Source organism: Hyaena hyaena, unplaced genomic scaffold, assembly GCF_003009895.1.
Source record: "Hyaena hyaena isolate Hyena2069 unplaced genomic scaffold, ASM300989v1 scaffold_282, whole genome shotgun sequence".
NCBI classification, from domain to species: Eukaryota; Metazoa; Chordata; class Mammalia; order Carnivora; family Hyaenidae; genus Hyaena; species Hyaena hyaena.
Window position 1 is genome coordinate 1,421,112 of NW_024080915.1, and position 25,415 is coordinate 1,446,526.

Here is a 25,415-nt window from a genome sequence, read left to right on the forward strand (position 1 = left end):
CCCTGTTTTAAAATATTTTTTAATGTTTATTTCTGAGGCAAGGGGAGATGGAGTATGAGCAGGGGAGGGGCAGAGAGAGAGGGAGACATAGAATCTTAAGCAGACTCCAGCCTCTGAGCTGTCAGCACAGAGCCCAACACAGGGCTCAAACCCACAAATTGCAAGATCATGACCTGAGCCAAAGTTGGATGCTTAACCAACTCCGCCACTCCATTTTTAATGTATCTGGCTTAAGTATCATATATACTGTTTCTTTCTTCTAAAAAAAAAAAAAAAAGAAGGAAATCATAATTAGATTACTGGAAAATGAACATAGTTTACACCCCAAAATAACACATCTAACTGGAAGAACCCCTCAGGGACAGATAAGACAGTTTTTACCTCTATGTCTCTATGCTGATAAATATAAAATCTTCATCAGTACACCTTAGTGTTGAGTACAAAGTACTATTGTTCCCACATAAAATATTACCAGGTGAGAGAGTGAATACAGTGTCAAATATAGAGAGATATTAGTTTCAGAAGCAATTGTGCTTTCATTCCTCTTTTGAGAAGCTGCATAAAAAAAACACCCGCATAGATCTTCCAATTAAAAAGTATTTCTAAGGTCACCTGGGTTGCTCAGTTGGTTAAGCGTCCAACTTCAGCTCAGGTCATGATCTCATGGCTTGTGAGTTCAAGCCCTTTATCATATTCTGCACTGATAGTGCACCTACTTGGGATTCTCTCTCTGCCCCTTCCCTGCTTGTATGTGCTCTCTCTGTCCCTCTCAAAGTACATAAATAAACTTAAAAAAAAGGATTTCTCCAAGGGGCACCTGGATGGCTCAGTTGGTTGAGCATGGGACTCTTGATTTCAGCTCAGGTCATGATTTCATGGTTCTTGAGATCCAGCCCTCTGTGGAGTTCCATGCTGACAGTGCACGGAGCTTGCTTGGGATTCTCGCTCTCACTGTCTCTCTGCCCCTTCCCCGCTCATGTGCTTGCTCTCTCTCTCTCTCAAAATAAATAAAATAAACTTTAAAAAAAAGTATTTCTTCTAGAGCGTCGTCAACTAATATTCAGGCCTTTGGGCAAAGGTTCTGGTAAGAAAAGATATTGTTGGCCAAAGATCCTTCCATCTTGAAAAGTTTCCCAGTTATATCATAAAAATACAACTAGAAAGCTTAAAAATGTATTTAAATATATTTTATATTTTTATACCTTTGAGTAATATGTATATTAGGTTGATGGAGGCCAAATCCAAGCTTTTGATCCCATCCTTTATCACATTGAAAGGGGAGTGCAGAAAAGGGTTAATGTTAGACTTAACAGTCTTAAAAATAGTAACTCCTTTTTCCTGAGCTCAGAACTGTAGAACCATCAGTCTTAAGACAACAAATATGCATCACTGGGACTCGAGACCAAGATGGCAGAAAAGCATGGAAGGTTTTTTGGCTTCTCTCACCCCTGAAATGTAGCTAGATCAACACCACACCATCTTGCACACCTAGGAAACTGATCTGAGAATTAACACAACAATCTGCACAACATGAACTATAGAACTCAGCAGGTATGTGGTGTGGAGAGCAGAACTGGGGGAGAGAGAAGCTGCAGAGGGTAGAGAGTTGTTTTTGCTTGCAGACAGAGAAAGGAGACCGAGGGAAGAGTTCAGAAAAAGCACTCCCCCCGCCCCCCAAAAGCAGCTGGAGAAAAAGAGAAAGAGTGGAAACATCCAAAAGGGACTTAACAAGAAAGGGAGAAAGGAGAGGCTTTAAGTTCCATTAAGCCTCTATAAACAGTGAAACACAGTGTCTGAAACTACAGAGATACCTGGCAGAGCTCTGGTGGGAAGAGTGAATTCCCAGGAGCAGACAGCAAGGTCTGAGGAGTCCTCAGGCCACACAGAGAGAGGCAGTTCTCCTGTTGAGAGGACATTTGGTAGAAGCTGTGTGGCCTTCCCACAGGAAAAGGTACCAGCGGATCCCACAGAACAGCCACGTTTGCTGGTGTTGGAACAAGGATGTTCAGGGTGAATTCTGGCACCAGATATGTGTTGTGATTTGCCATAATTCCTGAAATGCTGCTGCCACACAATCCGGTGAACCTTTTCTGGGTTGGACTGGCAGCCAGCCATAGTCTCTGGACATCTGCAGTAGCATGGTTGGACAAAAGTTCCTGGGGACTAGTTGACACCCAGCCATTGATCAGCAAGACATTCCTCCAGAGGGTCAGAGGAGGTCAAAGCCACAGGGCCCTCAGAAGTGAGGGGTTTGGAAACACAGCTCCATCTGGGATAAAACTCAGAAGGAAGTGCCACCTGGCAGGTTGATGGGGTGGTCATGGACAGAAACAGGAGACAAAAAAAGGGTGCACAGAGTTCTGATACTAGAGACTGGGTACCTGGGTAACACCATTTTCACCCCTCCCATGCATGTGCACTCACTCTATGTGCCACATGTTCCACCTCAGTAAACTAAGCAGTGGCATCTAGTGAAGAATGGAGTACAAACTGCACTCTAAAGGAACACTACAAATCTCTCTCCCTGTGTAGTTTATGGACTATAAAGTGTTTCACAGTTTGACTTCGAGGGGAAACTGGACATAATTTCATTCATATTTCATTCTGTTCACTGGTCCATCTATTCAATTTTTTTCCTGTTCTTATTCTTCAATACAGAAAAAGAAAATATTTATTTTTATTTTCCATTTTTATAAAAGATCACAAATTTTTTAAAAATTTTCTTACTTTTTTGGAAAATTTTTAAAATTCTATTTTATTTTCATAATTTCATTTTATTCTATTTTACTGTATTCATTTTTTAAAATTTTCAAACGTTTTCCTTTTTTCCTCTTTTTCCCTTTTCTTTTCCTTTTGTCTCTATTCTATCAAGCTTTTTTCAACAACCAGACCAAAAGACACCTAGGATCTAGCATCCTTTATTTGATTTTTCTGTGTTGTTCTTAAATTTTAATTTAATTAATTTATTTTATTTTCTTTATTTTTATTTTACTCATTATTTTTCTTGCAAATGCTGAAACAAAGAAATTCACTTCAAAAGAAAGAACAGGAAGAAATGATAGCCAGGGATTTAATCAACACAGATACAAGCAAGATGTCTGAACCAGAATTTAGAATCACAATAATAAGAATACTAGCTGGGGTTGAAAAAAAGCATAGAATTCCTTTCCGCAGAGATAAGAGAAATAAAATCTTGCCAGGACAAAATTAAAATGCTGTAACTGAGATGCAATCTCGAATGGATGCCACAGTGTCAAGGATGGATGAAGTAGAGCAGCGAATTTGCAATATAGAGGACAAACTTATGGAGAATAATGAAGCAGAAAAAAAAGACGGAAACTAAGGCAAATGAGCACTATATAAGAATTAGAGAACTCAGTGATTCATTAAAAAGGAGTAAAATTGATGAAAGACCTAAACATAAGACAGGAAGCCATCAAAATCCTTGAGAAGAGAGCAGGCAAAAACCTCTTTGACCTCAGTCACAGCAACTTCTTACTCAACATGTCTCCAGAGGCAAGGGGAACAAAAGCAATAATGAACTACTGGGACCTCATCAAAATTAAAACCTTCTGTGCAGCAAAGGAAAGAATCCGCGCAACTAAAAGGTAACCAACAGAATGGGAGAAGATATTTGCAAATGACAGATCAGATAAAGGGTTAGCATCCAAAATCTATAAAGAACTTACCAAACTCAACACCCAAAAAACAAATAATCCAGTGAAAGAAATAGGCGAAATACAGGGATATACACTTTTCCAAAGAAGACATCCAGATGGGGTGTGTAAGTGGCTCAGTCGGTTGAGCATCCAACTTCGGCTCAGATTATGATCTCACTGCTCATGGGTTTGAGGCCCATATCGGGCTCTGTGCTGACAGCTCAGAGCCTGGAGCATGCTTCAGATTCTGTGTCTCCCTATCTCTCTGCCCCTCCTCTACTCATGCTGTCTTTCTCTCTCTCTCAAAACTAAAAACATTTAAAAAATTTTTTTAAATTGAGATGTTTTTAAGTAAGTTATTTTTGTCCATCAAAATCTTTCCTATCTTATTATTTTAAGAAAATTGCAGTATCTGAAAAATATTTCCATATCTGGTTGACCTTTAAGGGTCCTCCCAGATAAAAGATAAACAGGGTCCCAAAGAGGAAGGATTTTTTTCAGGGATTTCCTGGCACTGTCCAGAAGGGAGGAGATTTAAGTATCTTTCGAAAATCACTATTTCATGACCTTACAGGCCCAAGACCAATAACGGAATTGTGTTGCTGGCCTGGAGATCTGGCAAGCACACACAAATAGGCCTCTGATAACCGAGTCACAGGGCTAAACCCGAGAAGACTATGCCCCAGCCAGGCACAGTCCCTCTTTCCTTCTTGACTCAGAGACCCCCAAACCTAGCATCTCACACTGCCATTGTGTGACACACCTACTTGTCTTTTCTGTGTCTCTTCGGTGTCCTTAGCAAAGGACAGCCTCTCTAGATCTGCCTCAGGGAGCTCTGAGAGGATTCCTTACACAGACCAAATGCTGAGTTGGGCTCTATTCTGTAAAAGTTTCCACAACTTTGAAAACACTTTCCCCCACCTCTTACCACGTTTCTACCATAAATACTTGCACAGGTTATGCTGCGTTTCAAGATTCATTAGCTCAATTAACAAAAAAGTATAACCATCTACTATCTGCCTGTCACTGTGCTAGGTGCTTGGCACCAAGTTGAAGACACAATATCTGACTTGAGGTGACTCAGAGCCTGATGACAGAGGTCGAAAGTACATAGAGGGACTTTCAAGGTGTTATGAGAAAATGGATGGCAGCACCTATGCTCCTCCAACCCCAAGAATGTTCCTGTCCCAAACTTATACTCCATATGGACTCCACTGACTTCTGTCTCCCTCACCAGACTGGTGATGGCCTCACTCTCCTACACTCATTTTTGTGTCAACAGTATCAACCATCACAGTGTCTGAAACATATTTGTGGAATGACTCAAAGGCTTCATAGCAGGATGTGATCATTTAAAAATATAGGTCTCCAACTGGACAAAGAGGGAAACAGCATTTTAGATCTGGATGGTCATGGTAACTTAGAACAGAGAGTAAGGAAGGGAAGGTCTTCTGGGAATGGATTGGAATAGGTCTGTGTGTGTGTGTGTGTGTGTGTGTGTGTGTGTGTGTGTGTGTGATTTCAGGGTAGGGGTTAGGGAGAATGCAATGGCAAAGAATGATTGCTGAAAATTAATTCTGAGGCCAAATCGGGAGGGACCTATAAAATCTACAGAGAACTCTCCCATGATAATTTGCTTTCAGATATAAAGAGCTTGACAATTGGCTTCCATCTTCTCACTCATCATGTGTTTTCAGATATGGAAGCCAAGCATCCAAGAAAAGCTGCACCACCAGAGGTAAGACCAGGGAGGACTCCGGATGGCTGAGCTTCTGACTTCTACAGCAGGGTGGGGGGCCGGAGGGCAAGGGGGAGAAGCAGGTGTGGGTGCAGGAGGATGGACATACTGAGAGTGACACCAGAGAGAGATATATAAAAAAACAATAAAAAAAGAAAGACGTAATTCAGAAGCAATACTAAAATTCAAAATTATAATTATAAAAGTGTATTTCTAAGCACAATTTTAAGGCAGTGGAGTTTTACAGATAACCCCAAACTTATAATGCACTGGCTTATGATTTTACTTTACAGTGTGCAGAAGTGATATGCATTCAGTAGAAATCGTATTGGGAATTTTGAACTTCTCCCAGGCTAGCGATACATGGGACGATCCTCTCTCATGACATCGGGCAGCAGTATCCCAGGAAGCCACATGGTCACCAGGGTCGACAACTGTATGCTTACAACCAATCTGTACCTACACAACTATTCTGTTTTTCACTTCTGGTACAGTATTTAATAAATTCCACAAGATCATTAACACTAAAATGGGCTTTGTGTAGATGATTTTGCACAATTGTAGCCTAAGCACAGAGTATTTGGAGCACTTTTAAGGTAGGCTAGGCTAAGCTATAATGTTTGATACATTAGGTATATTAAATGTACTTTAAGTTTTAGGATATTTTCACTTTATGATGGGTTTACTGGGACATAACCCCACTGCAAGTCACGGAATATCTGTACATCATTCTCTGCTCTTCTGTAGTTTCTCTGTTATCTTCCTTTTCACTAATGTGTGAACACCACTTACTGAAAGGAAGTTACACACTTTTTCTCCAAAGGCTGTTGGTAGTTCTGAGAAAGCACTGTGTGCTGTGTTCATTAACTTCATTGAGAAGTGAGTGGAAATCTTGGTGAAGATGCCCATCTTTGTTTAAACAAAAAGGTCTGTTAATAGAAAACACCACCAACTGCTTTGAACACTGCCTTCTAATTCCCCAAAGAGTGACCTCCAAACAAATCTCTGTACTGAAATTAAGAAGATTCCTATATGAGAAGGAATTTGATTGAATTGTCTAGCACAGTCTTTCCCAACCACAGCATTACTGACATTTGAGGCCACATGGTCCGTCATTGAAGGGGCTCTCTGTGCGTTTTAGGATGTGTAGCAACATCCATGACCTCTCCTCACTAGATGCCACTAGCACTTTCTCAATTATGACAACCCAAAGTCTCTCCAGATATTGCCACATGTCTTCCAATGGGACACGGTTGCCCCTGCTGAAAACCAGTGGAGCAGAGTTATTCATATCCAAAAGGCATGATAACAGGAGGCAGAAAGAAAAGAAAAAATAAGTCTTTGGAATTCAATCTAACATGGCCTCAGGGAACAGGAGAAAGTGCAGAAATACAAAGGAAAATATTTCACTACAAATTTTACAGACCAGATTGTAATTTAAATGGCAAGTCAGAATGAGAATTAAGGTTTTTCCTGTTTTGTCTCCCATTCCCAGCCCAAAGCCTCCGTCCTCCAGTGAATGGAGAACAGAACCTTGGGGAAACTACAACTGGGCTCCACCATCACGCTGCAGGGGAAGTGTTCATATTCTTGATATTATGTGTCAAAGGTTATGCAAAGGGCAATGCTCTGGGACACTTCCACCAGATCATCAAAGAAACCTAAAACACAAAGAGGCTAAGAACTACTTCCTTAAAGCATGACTCATTACTTCATTTGTACAGAAGGTCACATATAACCCTCTTTGGAGCAGATTATATATTCCCTCTAAATAACTCCAGAAGATAGAAGTTCAAATTTGTGTGGCATTCTTTCACTACACATCATCACATGCTAAAAATACACATTTACAAGTTCATTTAGATAACTGCATTTCAGTTTTAAGTAGGTTTTTAACAAAAGTTTAAAATAAAACAAAATTGAAATCCTTTGCCTTTTGGTGAAATAGAATTACAGTTTTATCAAAGATGCAATTTTGCTCTAATACACTGACGCTTTTGTCTGCTTTTGTTACTGAGATGTTCACGTGGGTACAGCTGCTACATCTCATGGCAGCTGTAGGCCAGATGCTCCCAGAGAAGGAGCAGCAGGGTCCATCCATCATACACATGGAATGTATGAAAAGATGTCCTCCAAGAGAAGCTTTACTGCCTGGGTGCTTGGTCGGTTAATTATCCAACTTCAGCTCAGGTCATGATCTCACAGTTTTTGAGTGAGCTCCCCTACCCCCCGCCCCGCCAATTGGGCTCTCTGCTGTCAGCACAGAGCCCACATAAGATCCTCTGCCTCTCTCTCTCTCTGCCCTTCGCCCATTCTTTCTCTCTTTCTCCCTTTCAAAACAAGTAAACTTTAAAATACAGTTATTACAGCTTACTATTGTTAATATAAGTCTAGCAAATTATTATAAGATCTCAACAAACCTTATTTAATAAATAGGGGTGATTTGTGACTGGGGTACTATTCAATACAATATTGAAGTTCATCCACGTATCTCCTTGAGTTGCTTTGCCATTATAATTGAAAACATTTTGGGAAATAAAGGGATAAGTCATTTATAATACCATAGCTCTGCAATCTGCTTTTTTCTATTATTTTATCCTTTTTTTAATATGCATGTATGTTTTTACCTCAAAAGTTTTATTTCATTTTATTTTATTTTGAAGGCAGTTGGAATTTTATTTATTTATATTTATTTTTTTAATTTAAATTCTAGTTAACATACAGTAAATCACCCAGAGTTCATCCCAAAAAGCACCCTCCTCAATGCCCATCCCCTCTCCATCACCCCTCCTTCAAACCTCAGTTTGTTCTCTGTATTTAAGAATCTCTTATGGTTTGCCTCCCTCTCTGTTTTTATCTTACTTTTACTTCCCTTCCCCTACGTTCATCTGTTCTGTTTCTCAAATTCCACATATGAGTTAAATCATATAATATCTGTCTTTCTCTGACTGACTTATTTCACTTAGCATAATACCCTCTATTTTCATCCACATGGTTGCAAATGGCAAGATTTCATTCTTTTTCATTGCCAAATAGTATTCCATTGTATATATAAACCACATCTTCTTTATCTATTCATCAGTCGATGTAAATTTGAGTTCTTCCCATATTTGGCCATGGTTGATAGCACTGCTGGAAACATTAGGGCACATCTGCCCCTTCGATCAGCACTCCTGTATCCTTTGGATAAATTCCTACTAGTGCTATTGCTAGGCTATAGGGTAGTTCTATTTTTAATATTTTGAGGAATCTCCACACTGTTTTCTAGAGTGGCTCCACCAGTTTGCATTCCCACAAGCAGTGCAAGAGGGCTCCCCTTTCTCCACATCCTCACCAACATCTATTGTTTCCTGAGTTGTTAATTTTAGCCATTTTGACAGGTGTGAGGTAGTATCTCATTGTGGTTTTGTATATCCCTGAGGATGATATTGACCATCTTTTCATGTGTCTGGTAGCCATCTTGATACCTTCTTTGGTAAAGTGTCTATTCATGTTTTCTGCCCATTTCTCACTGGAATATTTGTTTTTTGGATGTGAGTTCAGTAAGTTCTTTATAGACTTTGGATATTAAGCGTTTATCTGATATGTCATTTGCAAATACCTCCTCCCTTTCCGTAGGTTGCCTTTTAGTTTTGTTGATTGTTTCCTTTGCTATACAAAAGATTATTTTATCTTGATGAGGTCCCAATAGTTCATTTTTGCTTTTATTTCCCTTGCCTCTGGAGACATGCCAGTTAGAAGCTTGTGTGGCCAAGGTCAAAGAGGTTGCTGCCTATTTTCTCCTGTAGGGGGTTGATGGTTTCCTGTCTCACATTTAGGTCTTTCAACCATTTTGAATTTATTTTTGTGTATGGTGTAAGAAAGTGGTACAGTTTCATTCTTCTGCATGTCGCTGTCCAGTTCTCCCAGTACCATTTGTTGAAGAGACTGTCTTTTTTCCATTTGAGATTCCTCCAGCTTTGTTGAAGATGAGAAGGCCATATATTTGTGGGCCCATTTCAGGGTTCTCTACTCTATTCCATTGATTTATGTGTCTGTTTTTGTGCCAATACCATACAGTCTTGATGATTATAGTTTTATAATTCAGCTTAGAGTCCAGAATTGTGATGCCTCCAGCTTTGTTTTTCTTTATTAACATTACTTTGGCTATTTGGGGTCTTTTTTGGTTCCATACAAATTTTAGGATTGTTGGTTATTAGCTCAAAAATATTTAAAGCCACAGGAGAAAGATAGTGTGCAGGGATACCTGGGTGGCTCAGTCAGTTAAGCATCTGACTTCAGGTCAGGTCACAACTTACAGTTCATGGGTTCGAGCCCCACATTGGGCTCTGTGCTGACAGCTCAGAGCCTGGAGCCTGCTTCAGATTCTGTGTCTCCCTCTCTCTGCCCTTCCTCTGGTCATTCTCTCTCTCTCTCTCTCTCTCTCTCTCTCTCTCTCTCACACACACACACACACACACACACACACACACAAATATATATATACACACACATATATATGAAGTTTAAGAAATTCAAAGCTAAGCAAAACAAAATTATTGAAAACTCTATCCAGATATAAGGTTCATCATGCACAGATTTGAGGCTTTTAAATTTTTTAAATTATGGTAAAATACACATAACAAAACTTACTATCATAACCATTTTCAAATGTTTGGTTTAAGGCACTGTCACATTAAGTACATTCACACTGTTGTACTACCAACCGTCCAGAAAGCTCTTTTCATTTCACAAAATTGAAATTGCAAACCCATTAAAAATTAACTTCCCATTCCTTCCCTGGCCCCTGACAGCTACCACTCTACTTTTTGTCTCTGAATTTGACTATTCTAGATAACTCACAAAAGCAGGATTGTATATTTGTCCTTTTGTGACTGGCTTATTTCACTGAGCATAATGTCCCCAAACATGAATCCATGTTTCAGTATGTGTCAGAATTTCTTTCTTTTTTTAAAAGCTGAATAATATCCCCTTGTATGTATAAAACACCTTTAGTTTATCCATTCATCCATCTATGAACACTTGGGTTGTGTCACTTTTTGGCTATTATGCATAGTGATATGAACAATGGTATGTGAATACCTGAGTTTCTGCTATTAATTCTTCTGGGTAAATACCCAGAAGTGAAATTGCTGGATCATATAGTACCTCTTATGTTTAAATTTTTAAGGAACCACCATACTGTTACAGACTCATATTCACAAATAGATGCATCATCATCTGATCTTCTGTCTTCCTGTTTCCCAGGGGGGGTACAAAGTGCTTCACTCTGCAGTTTTAAAACTGTGCTCCATTAAGCCTTAGGAAGAGTCCTTTGAGTCTCTTAGGGCACAGTGGGAGGAAAGCAGAGCTGGGTGGATGAGACTAAAGGATGACTGTTTCAAACTGAGCATCTCTACTGTTGGGTGTTTTGTGTTAAGCTTCCTCCAAAAATAGTTTATGAGGGAGTGTCTCACATTAAAAAAAAAAAAAAGTGTGAAGGCCACTCTCTAAATAAAGAACAGCGCAAACCAATGTAAATTGTTTTAAGTCTCAAAGGATGTATGAAAATGTCAACCAAGAAAGTACAATAATGACATAGGTCATGTTAAATGTTAAAGTTTCTCAGCTGTCCTCAGATCACAAAGCCTCTTGGGAACCTTCAGCTGCACAGATTATACAGGAAGGTTGTAGTTTCTTGAAGGCTGGTGTGCTGCCCATGGGCAAGCCCTAGGTGCAACAGGGTCCAGCCTTCTCCAGGCCTCTTCCAGCCCACACAACCTCACCTTACACCTAAAGACATCTCAGGAAATAAAGGGCCAAGAGCCAGAAAGAGCTATTCAAACTTCAAAGCACTGAGAGGCCCAAAGAGAGAAGGAACTAGGTAAAGCAAAGAGTAGAGACACAAATAAAATTTGAATTTGACCCTACTTGAGTTTGAGAGTTTTGCCATCTAGATGAGGCAGGCATAAACCTAGGCTGGTGAGTGTGTGTCTGTGTGTGTGTGTTTAATAGTCCTGTCCAAATAGGTAAAAATGAACTTGAATATCCCGTCAACCTCGCTTTTAGATGTTAACTACTTTTAATGTCTTGTTTTTGCCTACTTCTAGTTTCTCCTGTCTTTCCTCCTCTTTCATCTCATTTCTTCACCTCCAATCCTTTTCAGCATCCAGACACTAGTCAGTGGCATATCTCCCATCATTATCTATCCATAGTCATGACACCCAGGCGTGCACACACATTGATACATAGTGGGCCTCTGCGGTGTGTCTTAGCTCACAGCAATGTCAGTAGACTGGCAGGGAGACAACAGAATGACTCCTTCTACTTCTTCTTGGTGGTCCCGTCCACTCTCACCATAAGGCTTTTGAGAAATCTGGAACGTCAAACAATGTGGACCTCCCCCCAAAAGTCTAATAAAGACTTTATTTCAGTATAACACAAACAATACCTATGGATGCCAGGGCCACAGTGCTCCAGTGTCATAAATACTGAACTGTGGAAAGGTTGGACTTCCAGCTAATGAGTTAGCATCAAACTAGTCTTCCTTTTACAGAACAAATAAGGCCTGGGACAATGAAATTACTGTCCTCGAATCTCACAGAAAGAGTGACACCATCTCAAAAGCAAGGCTTCTCTCCAGTATGTAGGAGCCTCCTGGGAGCTTTGTATGTCTGTGAATTCCCTGCTTCTTTACACACTGCCATAAGTGAGTTTATTCAAAGAGCAAATATACAGACCTTTCCTTTGGGGGATGAAAAATGCAAACTAGGTGCTGTAAGCCCTCACTTGGATTTCAGACCCAAGAGGAGAGGAGATGCATGATGCATAGCCGGCCAGTGAGCCATGAGCAGAAAGACCAGGTCCACACAGGGCATAGGCAAGTGGGTCTGCATGGTGCCCTGTCAGAGATGTGGTTGGAAACCCAGGGGGAGGCCCCTTATGGCAGGTTGAAGAGTCTAAACTTGATCTATGGTTTGGAGAGTCATGCATAGTTTTAAACAAATATTGGATATGAGTACTTTGGAATTTTAGAAAAATAACACAGCCCGCCATCTGGTGGTGAAAGCCCCTGGGGAGCAGGTGGATAGGCCACTGCAACAAACTAGCAATGGCTGGAAGGCAGAGGAAAGAACTTTGTGGAGAAGTAGGAGAGAAAAGTGCTGAGCCAGGTGACTGGCCACACAGGCATAGGGAGGAGGAGGAGAAGTCAAGGACTATTCTGATTGTAGCTAAATTTATACTTAGGGTGATCCAAGGACCACAGGGCTGGTTTCATGAGGAAGCTGGCTCAGAACAGGGAAGATGATAGGTTCCTTCTGGCACCTCCCAAACGAATGTGTAACTAAGGAGAGCCAAGGGATGTTGTGAATATATGTAGGAGCCTTAGAATTAGTAGTAATTCTAGAGTGAGACAGGAGTCATTAGCATCCCTATTCCAGGTGGTTCCATGTGAGTGGATGAAATTACTAAGAACGTATAGTGGAGACACAAGGAAAAAAACTCAACTAGTTCTGGGGACTTTCCAATATTTGAATGTAGTAAGAAGGAGAAAGAGGAGGTGCCTGTGACACCTGCGTGGGAAATGGTTGATCTGGGAGGTGTGTGGGAGGAGGCAGGGAGAGCCTGTAAGGCAGGAGAGGCGCTGGGGGCAGCTGTTTCTGGAGTGGGTGGGCCCAGCAGTGGGGGCAAGCAGTATCTGGGGTGAGGAAGTGGGTTAAGGAGCTCCTGCGAGGCAACATGAGGGGCAGCCTAGTGAAGCAGCATTTTTTCCAAAGTTGAGGGGATGTGGTGGATGAAGGAGATAAACTTAAATTGTTTTGTTCTGTTTAATCAGTGAAAAATCAAAAATGTGAGGTTGCCAGTAAGCAGCTGGCAGAGGGACCAGACAGATGAGTGGCAAGGACTAACCCCAGGGAGATCATAGTGATTCTAGGCGCCACTCTCCAGGCCACCAAATACAAAGCAGTGTCACCACTGGCCCCCCCACCTTCCATGGCCCATGTTCCTTTAGAAAGACACCCCTGCCCCCACTACTGAACCGGGACTTCTGTTCCAGGCCACGGAAACCACAACTCTAGCTAGTGCCTGGGCTTGGGGGCCTCAAGTGAGGGATGCCCCCTCCCCCACAACACAGCGGGGCACACGTGATGACCCCCGGCACACCCCCACGACGTGCACACATGATGAACCCTAGTATGCCCCCATGACGCTGCAAGCACACATGAGGTCCTCTGGCCTCCGCACCCGCACCACTCTCCTCTTTCCCTATGTCCCACTGTCATCCTCCTTGCTCCTCCTCTGGTTGCCTGCCTGGGTTCTCCCTCCCCTACCTCTCCCCCTGCTCAGCTGGTGCTCTAGGGGAGAGTTTCAGCGGGGGGCTCCTGACTGGATGAGGTCCCAGGTGCCTCTTTATTCCAGCTCTTGGAGGATTACCAACTCTCCCCATTTGACCTACCATGTCTCTAATCCTTCTAATTTCTAATCCTTCTGTTTCAAGGAAAACAGACCCCTCCCCTTCCCCAGGGCATGGTTCCATTCATTGCCTTCTCTCGTCTATCTTTAATCTCTTGCAGTCCTTTGGAGTCATGTTATTCACATCTCATAAATATGCCCAGCATCTCCTATGTTAAAAATCAATTAATCACACTTCTCTTACTTCTCATGCCTATAGCTACCACTCTATTTCTCATTCTTCCGCTGACAGGTTTCTTTAAAAAGTATACATTGCGGCTGCACCAGTTTGCATTCCCACCAACAGTGTAAGAAGGTCCCCGTCTCCCCACATTCTCACCAACATCTGTTGTTTCCTGAGTTGTTCATCTTAGCAACTCTGACTGGTGTGAGGTGGTAACTTAATGTGGTTTTGATTTGTATTTCCCTGATGATGAGTGATGTTGAGTATCTTTTCATGCGTCTGTTAGCCATTCGAATGTCTTCTTTGGAAAAGTGTCTATTCCTGTCTTCTGCCCATTTCTTAACTGGAATATTTGGTTTTTGGGTGTAGAGTCTGGTAAGGTCTTTATAGATTTTGGAGACTAACCCTTTAGCTGATGTCATTTGCAAATATCTTCTTCCATTCTGTCCAGTTGCCTTTTAGTTTTGTTGATTGTTTTCTTTGTGGTGCAGAAGCTTTTATCTTGATGAGTTCCCATAGTTAATTTTTGCTTTTATTTTCCTTTCCTTTGGAGGCGTGTTGAGCAAGAAACTGCTGTGGCTGAGGTCAAAGAGGTTGTTGCCTGTTTTCTTCTCTAGGGTTTTGATGGTTTCCTGTCTCACATGCAGGTCTTTCATCCATTTTGAGTTATTTTTTGTGTATGGTGTAAGAAAGTGGTCCAGTTTCATTCTTCTGCATGTTGCTGTCCAGTTCTCCCAGCACCATTTGCTAAAGAGACTGTCTTTTTTCCATTGGATACTCTTTCCTGCTTCGTCAAAGATTTGTTGGAGGCTCCTAAAAAAAAAAAAAAAAAACAAAAACAAAAAAAAAACACCCCAGCAATAGCACTATTAGGAATTTATCCAAAGGCTATAGGAGTGCTGATTCATAGGGGCTCATGTGCCCCAATGTTTATAGCAGCACTTTCAACAACAGCCCAATTATGGAAGAAGCCCAAATGTCCATCAGCTGATGAATGGATCAAGAGGGCGTGGTTAATATACACAACGGAATACTACCTGGCATAAGAAAGAATGAAATCCTGCCATTTGCAACAACGTGGATGGAACTGGAGGGTATTATGCTAAGTGAATAAGTCAGTCAGAGAAAGATGTCATATGTCATATGTTTTCACTCATATGTAGAACTTGAGAAACTTAACAGAAGACCATGGGGAAAGGGAAGGGAAAAAAAAAAAACAGTTTTAAACAGACAGGGAGGCAAACCATAAGAGACTCTTAAATACAGAGAACAGCAATGGATGATGGCGGGGGATGTGGGCGGTCTCAGCTGCATGGATTTGGAGCTGCTGCTGCACCCAAAGCTGCTGTCCCAGGAGTTCCTTCTCCTCACCCTGGAGTAGGCAGTCTCCCATTTTCAGTTTACTTCCTGAATTAAGATGATGCTACTGGAAATGGTCTTCGTGCCTGCTACCCTGGCTGACCAGTTGTGGGCTGCAGTCCTTGTCACACTGAACATGGAACCATTGTCTTTAAGATGCAGCTGAACCTAATATTTGCAGAGCTGAACGTCTTTGTAATAGTACTCCTTACAGTGCTCTATAGCACAGCGGTGTACGTGAAGCCCCTAAGACATAGCTGTTGAAAATGACATAAGAATAAACAAAGACAATCTTACTGATTTTTATGTTTAGCATGCAATTCCGTTGCCTCAGAGAGATTTGCCAAAGAATAGATGGGGGAAAACAATGGAAAAGAAAAGAGAGCAACATGAGATGAAAAATGAGACTAAAAGGAGAGGCACTGTGGATGGATTAAGGAAAAGACCCCACACTGCGTTTGACAGTTCAACAAGGACAAACATCAAAGTGAAAAAGACAGAGAAGAGAGAATGATCGACTCAAGCCTCCCCCTCAGGCAAGCTTTACCAGTAATCCCTTTAGAAAATTATCAAATTCATCTTCAAGTGTTTCACCCCTAATTTTGTCTTCCAATCAGCCTGTGAACAATACAGTGGAACACAATAATAATGACACTAAACAGAACCATGACTTAACGCATAGGAAAAGTCCTTTGGGTCCTGCAAAGTCCCCACCTTTGCCCCCCATTGGAACTACTCCAGTGAAGTTAAAGCGAGCCACTCCTAAAGAAGTTGAGGTTGCGAATAACCTGAAGTCCCCAGAAGCAAAGACGAAGATACAACATGTTACATGGCCGTGAAGAAAAGTTTCCAAAAACGTAAATATAACTGTGACTGTAGTTTTTCAAGCAAGTTCACATATATTGACAGTATTTACAGAGATTCTAATTATTGTGGAATTTTCTGAAGTGGTTTCAAATTAGGCTTGAAAAAATAGTCTTTCCTTTTCCTGTCCTCCATCCCTCCCTCTTTTTTTTTTTTTTTTTAATTTTTGCTTTTTGTTCCCTTGACTGAGAAGAAATTTCTTTCCTTAATGTAAGTCATTTATAAGTGATCCCGGTCAATCATTAGCTGCAAGCCCGGTATAAAGCATCTGATGAATTTTAGGAATTATTCTCATAAGCCTGTTTTGGTCTTTGGGGAAATTTGACATTTTGTTTAAACTCAAATATTTTAGAAGCTCACAAATTTATTTCTTTTCCCTCACAAAAGAATTTAACGGTTTATCCCAATAGTTCAGTAAATACTGCCAAACTCCTCAAGGTTCACCAAGAAAAAGTATATTTGTAGTGCTGCCAATAAACTATTCAGAACATACAAAAAAATATAGAGAACAAACTGAGGGTTGTTGGGGGGGGAGAGGAGAAAGTAACTGACGGACATTGAGGAGGGCACTTGTTGGAATGAGCGCTGGGTGCTATATATAAGTGATGAATCATAGGAATCTACCCCTGAAACCAAGAGCACACTGTACACATTGTATGTTAGCCAACTTGACAATAAATTATGTTTTTAAAAAATAATAAATAAATAATAGAATTTTTAAAAAATATTTTTATTATTTCCAGGAGAGAGAGAGAGACAGCGTGAGCAGGGGAGGGTCAGAGAGAGAGGGAGACACAGACTCTGAAACAGGCTCCAGGCTCTGAGCTGGCAGTCAGCACAGAGCCCGACGCGGGGCTCGAACCCACGAACCGCGAGATCATGACCTAAGCGAAAGTCGGACGCTTAACCGACTAAGCCACCCAGGCGCCCCAGAATTTTTAAAAAGTATATATTGACTGTTGCCTTTTTCTCATCTTCTGATTTATTCTTCACCCACTGCAGTTTGACTTTCACTCTAATATTCCCTGAAACTGTCCCCATAGGTCACCAATGACCTTCTCATTGCCATAGCCAAAAAAAAAAAGCTCCGGCTCTTATTTCATTTTATGTTGGCAATGTTCTGCTTTTTTGCTGTTGCTGCCTTGCTGGGGTCTCCAGAGGACCTTTCCTCTCCTGGTTCCATTCTTTTCTCTCCGGATTCCTTTACTTCAACCTGAAATGTTCCATCATTCCATTTTAAGCTCTCTTCCTTTCATTCTGTAATATGCTCTTGGATGACCTCAGCTATATGCACGGGTTCAAGTTTTGACTCGATTATGTCCAAATCGCTAGCCTGTCTCTTGAGCTGTACACTTTTCCAGTCTCTGTATTACTAGACAACTTTCAGAAACCTGGAGGGAGTCTTTGGCCTCACCCCCAAAGCTAAATGATGAAAAGCCCGGTCAGTTCTATCCCTCCTGTCCACTCTCTCGTTACCTCCATTGCTTGGATGAGGCTCTCCTCCTTTCTCTCTTTCACCTGATCCATGCCAACCTGCTCTCCACACTGAAACCCAAATAATCATTCCAAATCTGAACATCCTTCATAACACCCTCTTATCCCAAAGATCAAGTCCAAACTGTCAATCAAAGAGCGTAAGCCTCTTAAAATCTTGACTCTGTCTTCTTTCCTTTAGAGCCGTGGTAAACTTTTTGTCATCCCTCCATATCCTACATGCATATTCCCCTACATGTACACACCCAGGGTGCTTGGCACCCTAGTTTCTCTGTCAAAATTCAGCTCAAACAGTGCCTCCTCCAGGAAGCTTTCCCAGATACCTCCAACTAGCAATTTGCCTTTCCTATTTCAAAAAACTCCTATGGCCATTCTGAACCCCAAATCAATCAAGCAGGGATCACTTGAGTGGGAATACAGTCAGTGGGATGGATTCTAGAGTGGGGCAAAGGTTGAAGACCATGGACCATCGAGGGAGAGTTCTCTCAATCTTTCCCCACGTGATTATGGAGGCTGGCATGTCCAAAATCTCTGGGGCAGGGAAGAGTTGATGCTGTAGCTCAAGCTGGAAAGCAGAATTCCCTCATTCTCAGGTAACCTCAGTCATTTTCTCTTAAGGGAAACTGACTGGATGAGGCCCACCCATACTATTTTGGGTAATCTGCCTGACTCAAAGTCCGATGATTTAAATGTTAATCTCATATTTTAAAATACCTTCACAGCAATCTTAGACTGGTGTTTGACCAAATATTTTGGTACTATGGCACAGCCATAACTTATGGGTAGTCATCAAAGGATACCCTGTGGGGAGAAGTGCAGCCATCTCTGCGCTTTAGAACAATTCCTCTGACTGCATTATTAAGGGTATATTGTGGGAAGCTGCTACCATCAGCAGCAAGGCGTGATGTTAGGCGAGCACAGCGAAGATGAGAGATTAGGAAGTGTGACATGGGGTAGAGGCAGGGGATACAGAGGCCCTCCCACCAGTGAGGCCACAGGTGTTTGATTAGAAGTTTCCAGACCATAATTCAGAGACAATATTCTCAGTCTTACATTTTGCCCTTCTTAACCCACACCTCATTTTTCACACCTCTTCAGGTAATACTTGTGATATGTGTGTTTCCTAAGACCCAACTCCTTGATGTGGTTTTTCTGATTGCCTTGGCTCTGGAGACTCCAGGAAAGATACACCTCAAGCTCACCGTCTGGCTGGGCTCCAGGCCCTCCATCTCAGACCTGTGCTGGTCCAGAAGGGCTGTGGAGTCCAGGCACAGCCGGAGTTTCTATAGGTTGAGATCCTGTAGTTCACATCGTTAGAAATGGGAACATCCCATGCTGAAAAGTTCGTTGGGGACTAATTGCAAGGAGGTCTCCTTAGCCTTCACTGGGAATTGGAATGTCCACACTCTGTGACCAGCCATAGTCTTTAGCAACAACCACTGGCATTTCCCCGACTCCCCTCCCATTCCCCCTTCAACATTACCGATAGGGACAGGTTTTCATGGTTTTGAGGTGTGGGGTAAAAACAATGCATTTGTCTCTATTAATTCATCCCAGGAGAACATCATGAACTGTCAGAGCTAGAAAGAATGTAGACTGCTGACTCTACTCCTCATGTTTTCCAGGGCAGGAGAGGGAAGAAGGTGTCATTTGTGTGGCTCGCTGTGATTCCCACAGACAGTTCATGGAAGAAATAAGGCTGTGGTCCATATGCCTCTTTCCCTTAGGAGGTTCTTTCTGCCATACTCTGTAGTAACAATATTGTCACAAGACAATATTAAAGACTGCCAGGGTGCCTGGGTGGCTCAGTCAGTTGAGTGTCCAACTTTTGATTTCAGCTCAGGTCACCATCCCAGCATCATGGGATCAAGTCCCATGGCATGTTCCATGCTGAGCGCAGAGCCTGCTTGAGATTTTCTCTCCCTCTCTCTCTCTCTTTCTCTCTCTCTCTCTCTCTCCTCTGCCCCTCTCCCAGCTTGCTCTCACGCTCTCACGCGCGCTCTCTCTCTCTAAAATAATAAGAACAACAAAAAAAGAGTGTCCCACCCATCAGTGAGGGATTAGTTTAATTATGGTGAACCAGTGTCAGTGAGGATTAGGGTGTGGTCCTGTGAACGCTTAGGGCACGGAGTTTTCACTTCCTGAAAACAGACTGAAGGGCTCTACACAATCATCTTCTCATTACCTGTGCTGTTGCTTTCCTGGAACAAAACTGCCATTTCAATCTGAAAACAATACTGTGTTTTGCCCTTTCTGTTGGTTTCAGTGTGCTCATTTACACTAACACATGGGTTTGACTTACTGAAGTCTCTTCTCTCCAGTCTCCCCACTGCTGTTCTCTATTCAAACTGATCTAAAACCTTCCCGGATGCTATTTGGCCAGTCCACAGAGTTCAAGAATAACTATGTAGGATCTACTTCTGTCCTATTTCACTACCCTGCCACAATGTGACTCGTACCGCTTCAAATCAGCATGACCCTAAATTCATAATACTCAACTCTCAAGTGGTCATGCAGATAATCAAAAGCATGCTCATATTAAAATGTTTAGAGGACTACCAAAATGAAAGTATTCTATTAGAAAGAAATGTTGTGGAGCATGAATGGACCCAGGAATGTGCAGAACAACCCAGTGGACCTCAATTTCAAATGCATCACATTAGTTAGTTTCCAGGTTTTGTTTTCCATCAACTTGTGAAAGAAACAGTGTTTGTGGCATGATAGCACCTGCTAACTGCCAGCAGTGCCTGGTTAGGGCACTTAATTTTAAGGGTCTTATTTGAAAGTCTAGTCAAGCCCTGAACAGCACGGGATTAGGGGCACCACCCCCGCCCCCACCGCACAGCCAAAAATCTGTGTATAACTTTTGAGTCCCCCAAAACTTAACTACTAATAGCCTACCGTTGACTGGAAGACTTATTGATGATACAGTCAGCTAACACATATTTTGTATGTTACTTTGTATTATATGTGGTATTCCTACAATATACAAAGCTAAAGAAAAGAAAATGGTGGGGCGCCTGGGTGGCTCAGTCATTTATTAAGCATCCGACTTCCGTTCAGGTCATGATCTCATGGTTCATGAGTTCAAGCCCCGTGTCGGGCTCTGTGCTGACAGCTCGGAGCCTGGGCCTGCTTCAGAGTCTGTGTCTCCCTCTCTCTTTGCCCTTCCCCTGCTCACTCTGTCTCTATAAATAAATAAATAAATAAATAAATAATAAATAAATAAATAAATAAATAAACAAACATTTTAAAAAATGTTAAAAATCCTGTTGCTTAAAAAAAGAATAGAAAATGCTATGAAGAAATCATAAGGAAAATACATTTATTGTTCTGTACAGCAGTTACTGAAAAAATCTGCATATAAATGGACCTATGCAGTTCAAACCCGTGTTGTTCAAAGGTTGACTGTATTATCCAGAAAGCAGAGCCAGAGGAGAAGAAAGTATGAAAAATGTGAGAACATTTTTAAAAATGTTTTCCCAGAAATTAAGCACCTGCTTTCTAGACTTAAAAGTTTTACCAAGTCCCCTTGCACACACTCATCCTTACACATCATCATGAGAATACAGAACAACAGATAAAACAAAGACTGTATATCTCAAGAGGAAAACAAACTCCCATACACAGGTGCACAGGACCGAATATCAGAATGTCTTTAGACTTCTTAACAGCAACATTAGAAGAGAGACTTATTCTAGAGCGTAACACCTTTAAGAATTTGAGAAAAAAGTTTCCAAACCAAAATTTTATTCCCATTCAAAATAGTAGCCAAAGTAATGGTATATATTATATACCTTTTTATATAAAGAGGTCTCCAAAAACATACCTCCCCTGGGACACACACACACACACATGTGCACACACACATAAAGTGGAAGACTCAGAATGACTGTTGTGTATCAAGAAGTCAGTCTGAATTGTGTAAGAATGAATCAGAGCAAATTTTGAGCATGTCATTACCAAGAGACCTCCTACTACCATTGTTAGAAAGATCTTGAGGAGCAGGCAAGATGGCGGAGAAGTAGGGAGCTCCGTGCATTTCGCTTGCCCCCATCTCTCAAACAGAGAAGGCCTGCAGCCATAGGACACTGAGCCACAGGAGTTTGGGAAGAGAAAGAGACAGAGTACAGTGCGAAGGCAACCTCATAAGTGCATGAGTGCGAACTGGGGAAGATAAAAACGGGCTGGGACCGGGAGACACAGAGGAAGGGGAGGGAACCCCTTTCACGGTGAGCCATGGTGAGTCGAGGGGAAAAGAAAGAGAAGCTGAAACTGCTCATAGAACTGTCCCTGGAGAAGGAAAACCTTGGCTCGGGATGGAGAGTGTTCTTGGTTCTAGCTGGGGTGCTGACTTTGAACTGGGTGCCCCGGTCCCAGGTGGCACCAGGAGAAACTGCTCAGCTGCTCCCCTGGCTCAACCCCCACTGGCGGGGAAACAGCTGACCCAAGGCTGCACAGCTGCTCTCCAGGATCAATCCCTGGTGGTGGGGAAACGGCCAACCTGCGGGATTGTGTTTCCTGTGGTATCAATAAAGTGCACGGACTGGGACCTGGAAACAAGGCGGGGCTTGGGACATAGAACAGGGTCCAACTTGCCTGCACCTGGGGACATCGGACCCAAGGGAGTGATCTGCGGCACTTGGTTCCAGAGGGGACTGGGGTGCCGCCATTTTACTCCCCACAACCACCAAGGTGGGACCTCAGGGAGCAGCCAGCAGGACCGCAGTGGAGGCTGACCTGCCTATACAAAACCACACCCATCCCCGCTAGAGAGTTTTGTTTTGTTTTGTTTTACCAGAGCCCAGGACAAGACCAATATGGATGCACTGCCATGATTAATTCTAGATCAATTCTTTCTATTCAGATCTATTTTCCCTTGTCTCATTCGCATCTCTCCCCTCTGCTGGACTGGGCACTCTGGTCACTGATTCACTTAAACAGTCACATTTAATCCATACTCTAGGTGTATATTCTATTCCTCCACAGCTACCTTTCTCTCTCTCTCTCTCTCTCTCTCGTAATCGGACTATATAGTTTCTCTGAGTAACATTATCTTTCTTTCTTTCTCCTTGTGTCCTACCATATTCTCCATTTTCTGTCTCTGAATTAAGCTTCTTATACTCTCGGCCTAGTCATTGTCTAATTTCGCTTTCTCCCCATCCCTGCCATTTCTCTCTGTGTATGTGCTCTTCCATCAGCACTGCATACACCCTGCTCTCTATTTGTAGCTGGGAACTTTGGTTTTATGCTTTTAGATTGTCCTTTGTCTTTTGGGGTTTTTTCTTCTTTTTCTTCTTTTTCTTCTTTTCTTTTTCTTTTTCCATTTCAATTTGCTCATTTGTTGGATTTGTCTGTGCGTTTGTGTGCCTTTGTTCCCTATGTGTTTGTCTGTTTTCTTTTCCAGGGCTACCTCAAGAAATAAGCCAAAGTACACATGGTGGAGAATTCCAAATACCACTACAAATAGGGAAGTAACCAAACAACAAGAGACACCAAGAGACAACATTAAAAGAATACTTCCTGAATGGACAGGCCCTAGAAAGTCAATGAACCTTCTTTAATATAGCAGTACTCACAGGTGCAAGAGAGCAAAAAAAGCTTTTAAAACTAACAAGAGACAGAAAGCTGGCCAAAATGATGAGACGGAAGAACTCTCTTCTAAAGAAATTCCAGGAAGAAATGACAGCTAAAGAGCTGCTTAAAACAGATATAAGCAACGTAACTAAACAAGATTTTAGACAGTACTCATAAAATTAATCGCTGGGCTTGAAAAAAGCATGAAAGACATCAGAGAAGCTATTGCTACAAAGACTATGGAGCTTAAAAATAGTTGTGATGAATTAACTGCTATAAATGAGGTGCATAATAAAATGGAGGCGTCTAATAAACGGACTGAAGTGGTGGAGAGGAGAATAGGTGAATTAGAAAACACAATTATAGAAAAAGAGGAAGCCAAGAAAAAGAGATAAACTGACCCAGGAACACGAAAGGAGAGTTAAAGAGCTGAGTGATAGAATCAAAAGGAACAATATCTGTACCATAGGAATTCCAGAAGAGGAAGAGAGAGGAAAAGGTGCTGAAGGAGTCCTTGAAAAAATTATGGTGAGAACTTCCCCAATCTGGGGAAGGAAACAGACACTGAAATCAAAGAGGCACAGAGAACTCCCCCCAGATGTAACATGAATTGATCTTCTGCACGACATATCATAGTGAAAATGGAAAAATATAAGGACAAAGAGAGAATTCTGAAAGCAGCTAGGGATAAAAGGGCCCTAACAAAAAAAGGGAGACCTATCAGAGTGGTGACAGACCTATCTACTGAAGCTTGGCAGGCCAGAAAGGAATGGCAGGAAATCTTCAATGTGATGAACAGAAAAAATATGCAGCCAAGAATCCTCTATCCAGCAAGCCTGTCATTCAGAACAGAAGGAGAGATAAAAGTCTTCCTTCCCAAATAAGCAAAAATTGAAAGAATTCATCACCACTAAACCAGCCCTACAAGAAATCCTAAGGGGGACTCTATGAGGGAAATGTTACAAGGAACACAAGGTACCATAAACACCACCACAAGCATGAAAACTACAGAGAACACAATGACTCTAAACTCATATTTTTTAATAATAACACTGAATGTAAATGGACTAAAAGCTCCAATCAAAAGACATAGGGTGGCAGAATGGATTAAAAAAAAAAAAAAAACATCTATTTGCTGTCTACAAGAGACTCATTTTAGACCTGAGGACACCTTCAGATTGAAAGTAAGGGGATGGAGAAATATATATCATACTACTGGAAGTCAAAAGAAAGCTGGAGTACCCATATTTATATCAGACAAACTGGACTTTAAAGTAAAGGCAGTAACAATGGATGAAGAAGGGCATTATATAATAATTACAGAGTCTACTCATCAGAAAGAGATGACAATTACAAATGTCTACACACCGAATACAGAAGCACCCAAATACATAAAACAATTAATCACAAACAGAAACAATCTTATAGATAAGAATGTGCTAATAGCAGGGGACTTTAATACTCCACTTACAGCAATGGATAGGTCAACCAGACAGAACATCGCTAAAGAAACAAGACTTAAATGACACATCGGACCAGATGGATTTGACAGATATATTTAGAATTCTACATCCTAAGGCTATGGAATTCACTTTCTTCTTAAGTGTGCATGGCACATTCTCCAAGATAGTGGGACATAAAGCAGCCCTCAATAAATATAAAAGAATTGAGATCATACCATGCATACTTTCAGATCACAATGCTATGAAACTTGAAATCAATCACAGGAAGAAGTCTGGAAAACCTCCAAAAACATGGAGGTTAAAGAACACCCTACTAAAGAATGAATGGGCTAATCAGGCAATTAGAGAAGGAATTTTAAAATATATGGAAACAAATGAAAATGAAAATACAAAATACAAACTCTTTGGGATGTGGCAAAGGCAGTCCTAAGAGGAACGTACATTGCACTCCAGGCCTATTTCAAGAAACTAGAAAGAGCACAAATACAAAATCTAACAGCTTACCTAAAAGAACTAGAGGCAGAGCAACAAGAACGCCCTAAACCCAGTAGAAGAAGAGAAATAGTAAAAATCAGAGCAGAAATAAACAACATAGAGACCAAAGAAACAACTGAACAGATCAATGAAACCAAGAGTTGATTTTT

At 41.6% G+C, this 25,415-nt stretch overlaps 1 protein-coding gene and 1 pseudogene across 1 annotated transcript in view; one reads left to right on the top strand and one right to left on the bottom strand.

The window, feature by feature from the left end:
- SERPINB9 (serpin family B member 9) overlaps positions 1-25,415 on the bottom strand; it is a 66,088-nt gene that overhangs the window by 23,055 nt on the left and 17,618 nt on the right. The window lies entirely within an intron of this gene.
- LOC120241443 lies at positions 15,297-16,212 on the top strand (annotated as a pseudogene).